Source organism: Leucopleurus acutus (assembly GCF_964270905.1).
Source record: "Leucopleurus acutus genome assembly, chromosome: 5".
Taxonomy (NCBI): domain Eukaryota; kingdom Metazoa; phylum Chordata; class Mammalia; order Artiodactyla; family Delphinidae; genus Leucopleurus; species Leucopleurus acutus.
Genome location: NC_139147.1, coordinates 125,292,364 through 125,305,078, shown reverse-complemented (window position 1 = coordinate 125,305,078; position 12,715 = coordinate 125,292,364). Strand labels below are relative to the sequence as shown.

The window sequence follows — 12,715 nt, the reverse complement described above, 5'->3', positions numbered from 1 at the left end:
ATACAGCCCAAATGGGAAAGTGACCCCTTGAGTAGAGGCTGGGAAACTTTCAACAGGGGGCCCCTCCGGTGCAGCCTGTGAGGGGCGGGTCTTAGCTGGACGCTTTCAGAGGCAGGGTGCTTGACGCCCCTTAAATCAGTTTACCCCATTTGGGGATTCACTTATCCTGGCAGAGTTCTTTTCTTTCTCCCTTGAACCTGTCCCGCTGGATCTGTGCCACGTGAACCTTGACAATCGTGCTTTTCTCCAGCACAAGCAGCCTGTGCTTTCTCCAACTGCTCCTCAGGTGGCATGGCTTAAAGACGGCCTCTCCGGAGGTCTACCCTCTCTCCGCTCCCTCCCTCCCGTCTCTTCCTTCCCTTCCTTCAGTGAAGACTTGTGGGCTGGGCTGGGGTAGATGCTCTGCATTGGCCATCTCTAAGCCTCACAACAGTTTTGCTGTTGGCCTCTTACAGGTGTGGAAATGGGGGCTCAGGGTGGTTAAGTAGGCATCCCCACGGCCATGGCCTGAGAGCAGCAGAGCCTGGAAGGAGTCTCACCAAGGTCTGTCTGGTCCTGGAGCACATGCTCCGTCTGTTACTCGGTGCTGTTCCCAGGACTGATGACTTTGGTCGTTTGATGACACGCCCCTTCTCTCCTGGTGCTCATGGGACATGGCCCACAGGGTTCTGGCCATATATAATCAGTGCTGCAGTGGAGTGAAGGCCTCGTGAGGAGAGGGGACAGAGCAGTTCATGCACAGCGACGCTGTGAAGCAGCAGAAGCCACGGAGGTGCAGGCGTGGCTGGTTGGCAAGAAAGGCAGAGGGAGCCTAGATGGAAGTGGTTTTCCCCGACTCTCATTAATCTCACTGTCAACCAGGAACCCCTCCATCATTTGTGCCCTTGGTATATTTTTTAATTTTCAAAAATATAAAAAGATGAAGGATAACATATAACAAGCACCATGTACCCGTTACCCCAAATGAGCAGATGCGACCGTTTTGCCGGCACCTGATCCCTTTGGCAGGACTTCAGCGCATCCTTGGTCAGGAGGCCTGGCTGGCTGGGCCTGCCCTCAGCCTCCGGCTGGCTTTTAGAGCCTTGCTCCCAAGTTTCCATGTCTTGGCTCTTTTACCTCCACGTCCCCAGCGAATTCACCGAAAAAGCCACCTGGGTCTCCATCAAGGTTGTCGATAGATCCTTTTGCTGCCTGAACTCACCCCGGGGAGGAATGAGTGTGCATCTCGGGATTGAACCTTTTTCAAAAAGTTCCTCTATCCGAATACATACTTGCCTTGACCACTGTGGCTTCAGGCCAGGCTGTGGAGCATCATTTAGTCAGAGCTGCCCAAAGCGAACTGTAATTTAAATGGTAAATGTATATATTTGGAAAAGAGAGAAGAAAACCCCATGATTTTCTTTTTATCATTAGATGACACCGATTTGTGAAGCCGCTCATCGTCCACAATCTTGAGCAGAATACATTTCTGGTCTCAAGTGCAGGACCGCTTTCCAGGAAGGAAGACCAGAGTGCAACGTAGTACCTTTGTAACCCCTAACGTGGCCTTGCCAGCTCTCCCTTTCCTCGGCTCTCACAAAAAGATGGTGTCCCAGGTGTGTGGTCCCAGCTCTCCAGCTGCAGAGGGGGAAGCTCTCCTTGACGACAGGAGACAGGAGAAGGCTTCTCCCCCAGCTGTTTGCAGCCTCCTGCTACCCGCCCCGCCCCCGCCTGACTCCACTCCTGGGCTGGAGCCTGACGTGGCCCATTTGCAGGTAGCTTGGGCTTGACTTAGGACAGATAGCAAAGCACCACTTCTAAAGCTGCGCAGAAAAGATGAAAAACCTTCTGGAAAAGCCTTGCATACCCAGGCAGATTCCATTTTCAAGGAGTCAAGGAGTTCAAACTGGTGACAGAGATGTGAACGAGTTTCGTAATAGAACACGGAGATCTGAGGCGGTCCCCGAGTTTTCTTTACTAAGTGGTGAGAATGAGTTGAAATGTTTTCCATTCCCAAGTTGCCGACAAAGGATAACACTGCCTGCGTCCTTTCCCCTGACTCCATGGAGATGCTGCAAAAGCCAGCAAAGGCTGGGACCCCAAAGACCTCAGAAGGACCTGCTTTGCTGGGGTTTGTCTTGCAGTAGAAGCGGTCAGAGACTGTACCAATGAAGGCAACTAAGCATATTCTAAAGTCAATTCCTATTGGTTTATGCAAAAATACACATACGTGTTATGTTGACGGCCTACTTTTTAAAGAAAAGCTTTGGTTTAAAAAGAATCTGCTCTACATACTGTGTGTTAGGCCGTCCCTAGTATCCTAACTACCCAGATTAAAAGTACAAATATTTGTAGGCATGTGGTGCTGTGTGGAGATTGCTGAAGATGCGCTGGAGTTGGGGAGGCCCACTCTCCGCTTAGGGCTGACTATTTTTAGGGGGGCCTGGGGACAGGTTCTTGCCTCCCAAAGCATATTATATATTCACTTCAAGAGCAAAATTCATTTTAACTCAGTTTCAGTTTTTTTTCTTCTTCTTCTTTTTAGCCTTTAGAACTTTAACACACCTCTTGAAAATTCCCCCTTTTAGATGACCGCCCAATTCACCCCTTTATATTTTAAATCCACTGGGAATGGAGGTCCCCGGGGAAGAGGCGGAGGCAAATGCATCTTTCTTGGCGAGTACCATTCTCTCACAAGGAGGCTCAGCAGCCCAAAAATAGCATCTATCATGTTCTTCTTTCAATGCCTGCTTTATTGTAACTGGAGATGATGGGAAAGGGTGGAGCCACGGTCCCAAAGCCCCGGGGGCATATATTAAATACTAACTTGTAGGAGATGTGTCTTCTCGGTGGTCCCTCCACACCCACATTCCTCAGGTTGAGATTCCCCGGGCGACAGAGTCAAAAAGGCCTAGCATTCCCCATACGCTCTGCACACCCATTCTCTTCCCGCAAAGGAAGTCAGGCCCCAGTGGCCTGCTGGCGCTCCCGCTCCCGGGAGCGAAGGTCAGCTGGCATCAGAGCCTTCCGGGCCACCCCACTCAGTGACCCCCGGCCCTGCCTGCCCGCAGTGGCCCCAGTCCACTTATCTGGGGCTGGGTGGGTGTTTCCTGCATGTTTGAGATTTTAAGCAGGAAATCAAAATAAAGAAACAAAGCCTTTGTTTTACTTCTGGGCTCAAACTGGGGATGGCTGGAGGGATGGAAAAGGGGAGTGGGAGCAGGTCACTTAGCACTTGCACCAAATAACCATTCTAATAAAGCACTCAACAGGGGCTGTTTTCTCCTTAGGGCTGGTGTGTGTGGATAGGAAAGCTGGGTGGAGGCTGGGAGAGCCTCTGTGTGGAAGGAGGAAGGAGAGGGCCCCAGGCAGGGTCTGGCACCACCAGATTGGCAGCCAGAGGGGCCTCGGAACCTCAGCCCTCCCTCCCTTCCTCAGAAGACCCACAGGAGAGTGGGAAGGGGCCCGGGCTGCAGGCCAGAGGGCCCCCCTGCTGAGTCTCTGCCCCCTACCTGTCCTCTGTGTGACCTTGGGCAAGTCCCCATCTGCCGTGGGCCTCCCTAGCGGTGTCTGTAATAGGGACAGTGCTGCTGTGACACATGTCTCAGGCATCCCCACCCCCCTTTCTCCTCTAGCCCGGTCATGCGGGGCCAGGCCCTCATATGTGGAAATGGAGAGGTGCTCGCCCCAATAGATCTTCATTCTTCCCCAAAGAGTTTCTCCCTGTGCAAGTTTTCTGAGTGTATCATTTATTTTTCTTTGAAGATTACGCAGTCGTTGATGGAAACCGTCCCCATCTGCAGTGTTTCTGGGGATTGCAGGGTGGGGACCATGCCAGCAGGCCATCTGAGCTCCGGGGTCAGCTGCCACACTTTGCGTGGGTACCATGGGCGTGGCTTCCTCATTCCCTAAGCCCCGCTGAGCCACGGCTATTGTACGTAACAGGCTGTCACCAAGGGCCTCTGAGAAAGGGGGCTGCCCGTAGCTTAGAAGGGGGCAGAAGTTAAAACTGAGCGTCAGACACCCTTCCCTTGCCTGCTCACACCCTTGGAGACTTTCTCCCCGGCTCTCTGTCTCCTCAAGCCTAGCTGACTGCCATTTTCCAGGGACCAATTTTTCTGGGCACTTTCCCCCAGAACTTCTGAAAACTCCCAATTGCCATTACTTTTGACTATAGAGGAGTAAAGACATGGAGACAAGGCTGGGAGCCTACCCTTTTACCCCTGAAAAGAGCCAATAAAGAGCTTGTCTGAGCAAGAGGCATGCACCCCAGACCTACACCGTGACCTTCTGCAGGAACCACAGCAGGAGCTGTGGGGTGGTTACTGTCACTGTTCCAAGCCAGGTCAGAGTCTTAAGTCGGGCTTTCCCAATGACCAGAGCAAACTCAAGTGTTAATCTTTTTTCCTTTGTGTTAGGACAGTGTTCAGAGTAGCTGTGAGGATTAGAGCTGATGCAGATCAAGATATTTATTGAGCATCTTCTTGGTGTCAGGCATGCGCTGGGCTCCAGAGATACAGTGGAGAATAAAACGGAGGATGGGCCCTGGCCTCCTGGAGCTGACAGTCTGGTGGGGAAGACACATTACATCATAAACAATTAGGCAACTGAGTGCAGCATGCAAAGTGCTGTCAAGACAGACAGCTGGGTGTCTAGGGAACTAGAGCAGTGACCTCACCTAGTCTGAGGTGCTGATCAGGGAAGTGTGGCATGTGGTCAGGACGTGATAAACAGGCATTCTAATGATCGGCCCTGGCCACAGCACTGGGCCTGATTCCACCTCCAGCTGATTGCTGCTACCCACTCACCAAGGATACTTTTGCACGGAGAGGTTTATACATAATTTGTCCGAGGTCACACAGCTAGTAAGTGGCACAACCAGGATTCAAAACTGGGTCCGTTGGATTCATTTCCACGCTCCTGACATCTGCTCTGCCTCCAGCTTTACCCTACTTGGGCTCGTCCCCCGCCCCCCCCACCACCACCCGATAGCATGGAGCTCCACAGTTTCTCCTTTCTCTGCACCCCCGAAACAAGCCAGCACGGACTGTGGGTGGCGATCATTCCTCAGATCGTCCCGGAATAGAATGTGCTTCCTTGCTGAACCCTGGGGTGGCCCAGCGGCAGGAGCAGTGATCCTTCATCCCGCTGGGTGGCTGAGGTCTCCCTGAAGAGGAGGCTGCGCTGTGCGCCTCTCGGGCTGAAGGTGGTGATTCAAAAGCAGCCGCTTCCTTCCCCTCCTGCCCCGGTCCTGAGTGCTCTGGGGCAGCCTGGAAAGCAGCCTTGTGTGGCCCCAGGAATCCTTCTGTGCAATTTGGTGGAGGGGATGTTGGAGAGAGTTCCCACAACATACTTATGAGGATGACGATGATGATGACAGTAATAGTAACACTTTCTGTGCCAGGCACTGTTCTAAGCACTTGCGTGTATTGGCTCATTCCGTCCACAGAAAAACGCTGTGAGGTGAGGACGTAGATAACAGATGAGGAAACGGAGGTGCACACCCGGGTTGAGTGATTTGCCTGACGTCACATTCCCAGCAGAGGGGCAAATGCTTTGATTCATGACTTCTTATAAAAGTGCTGTATATAGAAAAAAGAGAGGTGGGCGGCCGGTCCCCTGGCCAATGGCGGCGTCTAGATGTCTCCTGCCCCTTGGGAACGGAGTAGGTCTGCCCACTCTGCCCTTTGCCCCCTCTGCATCCAGGACTCGCTGTCTGGCCTGGCCAGGCTGGGTAGGAGGGCAGGAAAGATGCAGCCACTCTATAGGGTTTGGGGAGAGAGATGTGAATAGTGGCCTCCTCCCCTTCCGGAGTTTGGCAGGGTCCCTGAGAAGACATCCCTCCCCACCTCCAGCCTGGTTCAAGCCTCCACAACAAGGCGGCTGGACCCTCCCACCCTGGTCCTGCTTCCCTGGACTTTCCCTTTGCTGAGGAAAACCCCACACCTCCCCGGCCGCTCATTGCGCCTCGTGTTCAGGAAGTTTCCCTTTTGTTTTGCCCCAGCCCTTCTCTGCAGTCTGCTTACTCCTTTCGAATGGGGATTGGGTCACCTCTCCTCACCTCAGGGAAGGGCCTAGATCCTGTTTCTTTCTCATTTTGGGTCGAACATAAAATTTTTCACATTTTTCATTTATGATGTTTAACCTTTTGAATACAAACGATGGAAACAAATCAAAGCAGCGGTCATTTTTGAATGTGCCTTTCTGCCCTCTTCCTCCGAGGGCTCTGCCGTGCTCCTGGGGTGGCTGTGTGCTCTCCACCAGCTAAAGACGGCTAGACCGGAAAGTTTCCAGGCTGAGTAAGCCCTGCAGCTGCTCCGCAGTGTCACTGCCACTTCCTTTAACCTCACACCTCTTTGCGGCCGAAGCTAGGCCAGGCCAAGGCAGTGCCAAGGGTCGTCTGCCTTGGAGTGGCCACACCACTCAATGCTGGCATGCTCGAGGTGGCAGGGTAGCAGCAGGTGCCCTTATGGGCTGCCCGCCCCCCACCCCAGGGAGGTGATTTATTTGGCTTATATAATGTGTAAAACTTTTTAATTGGTAGCCAACATGTAAAAAATCATTTTCACATAAAAATTCAGATTTCTGGCTACCCTTTAAAAATTTTGACTGTCTGGAAGCCCCGTTGCAGATATGCTTCTGTCATGGCAGTCAGGTGGTGGAAGGTACCAGTGGCCTCCTGTTTACCACAGGCCCCACTGCTCCCTATTGCCTGTCCCTGTCCCCTTCTCTCATTTATTGACCTGGCCTCTGCCTACACATGAGTTTGGGGTGTCCATTTGTCTCCTGAGTCCCTCTTTCTGCTATTGTAGGGTGAAGCAGTTGAGGTAGTGGGTCAGGTAGGATGCGGGGGGCTGGAGTTTCACCATTCAGCCCTGGCAAGAAGCGTCCATCTCATAGGCAGGGGGTTGCTGACATAAAGGGAGGCCTGCCGCCGGCATCCAGGCTTTCCCTTTGCTGTCTGTCACCACCCCTGCCCTTCTCCTGGGCCGCTTACCTGCTGCGCTGGTGTGAAGCCATAGGTTCCAGGAGGCAGCAGCTCTGGGCTGGGGCAGCGCTGAGGGACAGCCTGTGAAGCTGTGCTCCGGTTGCCTCCGCTCGGGAGAAAGACAGTATGAGAACCTCTGCCTTGATGCCATCAGGGAGTTCTGGGGACGGGGTGTGGCATCCCCAGCCCGAAGGCAGGGATGGTCAGGGAGCTGGGCCCTGGGAGCAACAGGGGGCTCAGTGCTTGGGAGTGTGGCTGACAGGGAAGGACCCCCTTACGGTCACCCACTCCTCCTCTGGGCTGGTGCTCACATGGTATCTCCCTTGTGAGGGCCACCACCCCACTTCTCTGTGTGGCTCACAGCACTTCAGCCTACCCGCCACCCAAGCAGAATCCCAGCCAACTCCCAGGGTCACCCCTGCATTTGGGGAATGCAGACGGCAGACGCCGGAAGCGTTTCTGTGCGGAAAGCCATGCCAGGGCTCCAGGGTGACCCCGAGATAAGGAAAATGAAGCCCAGCCTGTAGCCCCCAGCCCCAGCCCCGCAGGGGAAATGTGACAGTAAAACAACTCCCAGCTCCTAGCTTTGAAGGGAGAAGAGGCAGCGTGGCCATGTGGCTGAGCCGGGAGCTCGTGGTCACTTGCAGGCGGCGATGCGTGGCATGGACAACCCTGGAACCTCGGGGACCTCAGGGGCTAAACAGAGCCTTCTCCACGAGGTGGCTGTGATGAATCGGCAGAATAGCGGCTGCAAAGCACTCTGGCTGCCACCTGCCACCTGGCGGCACTTCGTAGACGCAGGCAAGGCGGCTCAGTGGAAGGAGGCCTGGGGAGCAGGAGAGGCCGGGAACGAAGGGGTGGCTTCGGGAGCCTGGGGCGCAGGGCGGCCGTGCCTCCTAGAAGGAGTGTTTTCACAGGCCAGGGAGAGTGAAGAGGCAGTGCGGGCAGACAGCATTCCCTGGCAGACTCCGTGAGGCCCTACGAATTGGGCACCGCCCCTGCCCCTGCCCCCAAGGACGCCGTACTAGGAATCAGTGGGAGAGAGGCTCTGGGCGCCGGGACGTGATGCCGGGCAGCTCAGGGAGGGCCCGTGGGGAGAGCTTCAGGCTCCGGGGCGCTTCCCAGGAGGAGCACTGCGCCCGGGCTCGGTTGAGGGGTGGCCGCGCTGGAGTGGCGGGAGGGCGGCGCCAGTGAGGGGGGCCCAGGCAGAGGGCAGAGCCAGCCGCGGAGGGAGATGCGCCACGAGGTCTTGGCCTGGGATTTGAGGTAAAGGGCTGTTGGAGCTGGCGGGGGAGGCCGAGGAGAGAGGGGCAGGGCGGGCTGGCGGGGGTCCCGTGTGCGGGGTTGAGCCTGAGCAGCCCGGGGTGTGGGGGGCTTGCAGGAGCCCCTCCTCCAGGCATGGGCCGAGGGAGCAGCTGAGTCAGGATGCGGAGCGGAGTGCCAGCCTTTGGGGAGTCTGAGAGCCTCACTTTAGGGAGCCCCAGAGTGTCCAGAAGACGACCCTCCGCATTGGGGTGATGGCCAGGGTGACTTTCCCAATGGGCATGCAGATGCCGGCCTGAGGCTGGGAAGCTCCTCCTCAACTGCGGGTGGGACTGCCCGGCCCTAGGGAAATCGGAATGGCCCCCAGGACTGAGAAGAAGAATCCAAAGATAAAGCCACTTCCTCCTCTCTGCCCCTCGAGGAAGCTGCGGGCCGGGCGGCAGCCCTGCCCCTCACCCCTGGACTGAGTGCAGCCCCAGCCTCCCTGTGGTGGTGGGACATGGGGACACAGGGGGCCGGGCATTGGGGTGCGACCTCAGCCCGTGAGGACGTGGGCCTGTGAGGGCCAAGCGGCCAGGTGGCAGCACCCCCGTGGCCCGGGGATGCCAGTGGAGCACGTTGTTCTGAAGGGTCGTGCGGACCCTGAGACACCGAAGCCCCCGTTAACCCCTCAGCCCGGAGACCCCCGCAGACCCACCCAGCCGCCTGGACTAGCTGGGTGGGGAGTGGGGCAGAATTCTAGTTTTTAGCTGTCGTCTGGATGCCAAATCCCAGCTTCACCCTTTCCCAAGCCGTGCCCTCGGGCACATGCCTTAGAGCCTCTGACCCTGCTCCCCGCTGGTAAATGGGGAGGCCAAATGCCACCCCACACAGCTCTGCCTTTGGGCCTTTGTGGCCATGCCAGCTCCGCCTGCGTGACCTTCCCGCTCCCACCGGCCCTGCAGCCCTTTCCCGTCTGCTTCCCGTCTCCTCTCCTCTGAGCTTCTGGAGCCCTCAGTTTGTCCTGTGCGAGTTATGCAGCGTCCGCTGGGCTTTTCTGGCTGGTGAACTTCACTGCGGTCATCAGAAAGGGCTGTGGGCCTGCTGGACCATGCGGCCTTCCAGCGAGCCTGCATGGCGCACCTGTGGGGAGGGGAGGGTCCGGGGGCCTCGGAGTCACGCGGGGCCCCTGTGCTCCCCACCGCCTCGCCCTGCAGCCCCTGCGCTTGTTCCTTCATCATTCTGTGCTGAAGAGCAGCCACTGCGTGCCCGGCACTGTGCTTAGTGCTCTGGATACAAAGACAGACGCCCCCAGACGTTAGGCAGCCAACAGGAGCTCCTCCCCACTCCCCTTCCCCCCGCACCGCACACGTCACACATTCTGCGCTCCAGTCACACGTGTTGCTTGCAGAACTTGGCACCTTCTTGGTTTTCCACACCTCTGTGCTTTACAGCTTTGCAACTTCTGGTCCTCACCTCGGATATGCTTGTCCCTATCACTTCCCTTAGCTGATACCTACTTGGCCTTCAAGACCCCATTTTGTCATTGCCTCAACCGGGAAGCTTTCTGCAATGCCCCCAGGCTGAGTGAGATGCCCCCCGCTGCCCCTGTGCTCCCACTTAGGCTTGTATACTGTAGTCCTCTGTCTGTTTGCCCCTCCCCCACACACACCCCATGAGCCCCAAAGCCAGGCGCTGGGGCTCATTTATCTCCGTCTCCCCAGCTCCGAGGACCAGGCACATTGGAGGTGCTCTGGGAGTACTGACTGGATGTGCAAGGCTCCCGGATCTGACCCTCTGTGTGTACTGGGAGAAGGGTGGCCAGCACCGGTGGCCTGTCCACTTTCTTCCTCCTGGATCATTCTCCTCTGGGCTCAGGAAAAATGGGCCCTTTCTCATGTCATGTGTCCTTAACAGGTTTTTCTTTCCAAGGATAAATCCACCAAAACAGGAGGAACCCAGAGAGGGGCTAGGCTTTAGGATGGAGAGCACTTCTGGGTTTAAAGACCAGAGGGAGAAACCGTTTCATGCCGAGTTCCCAGCAATTCGGTATCTGCTGCGCAGTCTATTCAGTGAACAAGCATCTCCTGAATATTTGGGGAAATGTCTTTGAGGAGCTTAAATCTCCTTCATCATTGGGTCAGCAGCATGCGGGGCTTGTTGCCCTACAGCATGGCTGCAGGAGACTGCCCCCCAAGGCGGAATGGGGGAGCTGAGACCAGCTGGCAGATGGGCGTGAGAGCGCCCCGAGGACGGAGTGGCGAGGGGCTGAGTTCCGTTGAGCTGTCATCTGTGGAACCAGCCAGTTTGCAGGGCATAAGCTCAGGAAGGACTCTGGAGAGGCAGGAGGGCTTCCTGCAGGAGGAGGGACGTGAGATGGACTTCGAAGGATGCTGGTGATGGTAACTCCCTGATGTTTATTGAACGCTCTCTATGGGCCAGACACTGGGCCAAGCAAATATATGTAGCCTATCATGACCACCACAAGTCAAATGCTGCCACTGTCCCCACTTTTACAGAAGAGAAAACCGAGGGACAGAGTGTAAGTAACTTGCCTAAGGTTGCAGCTGTGCGAGTTCCTAGCTCAGGCTCCTTGGTGAAGGGCTCCAGTTGAGGCGCCAGCCCCCAGCTTGGCGGGGAGCAGCCGGTGTGTAGGACCACAAGGAGACAGGCTGGGGCAGGGACCAGCACAGTGGAGAGGGGCCCGACAGGGGTGCTGAAATAGGAGGTCTCAGAAGCCCCTGGTGTTCCCACGATGCTGGGCAGCTGCCTGATCCCTCAGCTTTCTCCCTGGTCTCAGGGCAGGAGCACCTGGCGGTACCAGACCTGTGCCCTATTTGTCAGACTTTGTCCCAGTTGGGATGGGGAGCGCGTGTCTGTTCCCAGTGACTAGTATTTACCCTGGGAGCCCCTTGGGCCCTGACCTGCTCGGCTGCTTCTCCCACAGGGGCAGCAGTCCGGCCTTGGAGGCCTCCCTGACTCTGACACCACCTCCCTGGCTCACTGCTGACCTCTTCCCAGCACTTCGGATCTGCTGCCTCTGGCCTGGCCCGAGTCTGCACCCACCCACCACTCTGCCCGCCACGAGAAGTTGCCTAGCATGATGCACTGGCCGTGGGCTCTGGAGCCACACTGTTGTGGTTTTAGATCCTGGCACTGCTGCTTTCTAGCTGGCTGACCTTAGAAGAGTTACTTTACTTCTTTGTGTCTCAATTTCTTCAATTGTAACACGGGGACAAAGTTATACCTCATAGGGTTGTTACGACAACTAAATGAGTTAATTTGGTAAAATCTTCCAACAGCATCAGACACATCGCCTACGTTAATTAAGTGCTCCTATCATTTTTAACATGATCACCCTTGTAATTATTATAGCAGGTCATTTCTGGGACTCATAGCGCTGGGCTGTAGATGGCTAAGCTCCAGGCTCTGTCAGGAGGTACTCACACACTAGCAAGTAAGACCCTAGTGTTAACAGTTGTGATATAAGGAAGCACGTGGTACTTGGGGTTCGTGAGTAAGGTCAAGGGCCTGGCTTACATCAGGCATTGGCCTTTGTCTGGATCTCAGGACTCCTGTCTGATATTTCTGCCCTGCTGTCAGCAGTCCAGGTGTGGTCCTGGCAGAGGAACTTGGATTTGATGGGGTAGAAAAGCAGGGGCTGATGTATTACCCAGAAGACTTGGGTAACAGAGTTCTCCAGAGGTAGCCAGGCAGGCTCCCCAAGAAGGTCCTGAGCCCCTCCCATGGAACAGGACGGCCAGTAGGTGGGATGTTTTGGAGGGAATCTAAAGAGTTGTGGGTTCGATCTGGGACGGCAAACAAGTTTCCTCTCCGGACCAGTCACCTGGTTGTGGCTGCCAAGGGTGCTGCGTTGAAAAGGGTTGTAAGACTGAGCAGGAAAGAGGACCACGATGGACTGTGGTATCTGCCATTGGCTCTGGGAAAGCGGGGGAGGCACCCATGCCACATACCATCCAGACCTGTTGATGTTTAAGGTCCTGTACAGCATAAAACAACACACGGTTGGATTGGTGGTTAAATCTTAATAATCAAGTGAGCTGAATGCACTGGCTTCCCAGAGGGGTAGAGTGATGCAGTGACAGTGCTGGGCTGGGATTAGCAAAGGTGGGAGACAAAGGGCAGAGCAAAGTCTTAGGGAGGGGAGAGTGGAGCCTTAGGGATGCCAAGTGGCCTAGACCCCTGGCGGGGCCACACGCCACTTTTGCACAGCCTGCAAATCAGCAGCCCTGGGGAAGCTGCCCATTTCTGGGAATTGTGCAGAAGGGAAGGGCAGCTCCTGGAATGCAGAGCCGTTTCCTCCACATGGGTTGGGTCACCCCCCAATGTATCCTCATCCCCCTGCACTGGGCACACCCAGACGTCACAGAGATGAGATTAGCTTCCCAGGGCTGATTCAGCTCAATGTGAATGAAAGTCCATCCACTCTCCCAAGAGCTGCATTAATAATGAATGTGTCCCCCTCTTCCAGCTTTATTTACCAGA

At 55.7% G+C, this 12,715-nt stretch overlaps 1 protein-coding gene across 4 annotated transcripts in view; it reads left to right on the top strand.

Moving 5' to 3' along the window:
* MRAS (muscle RAS oncogene homolog) overlaps positions 1-12,715 on the top strand; it is a 58,331-nt gene that overhangs the window by 5,100 nt on the left and 40,516 nt on the right. Inside the window, exon 1 of one of the 4 annotated variants that reach the window (XM_082840366.1) lies at positions 8,215-8,233. The exons of the other annotated variants lie outside the window; for them this stretch is intronic. The gene's annotated coding sequence lies outside the window, so the exon portion shown is untranslated. Of the gene's footprint in view, positions 1-8,214; positions 8,234-12,715 lie in introns of those variants that run through there. 4 annotated transcript variants of the gene reach the window in all.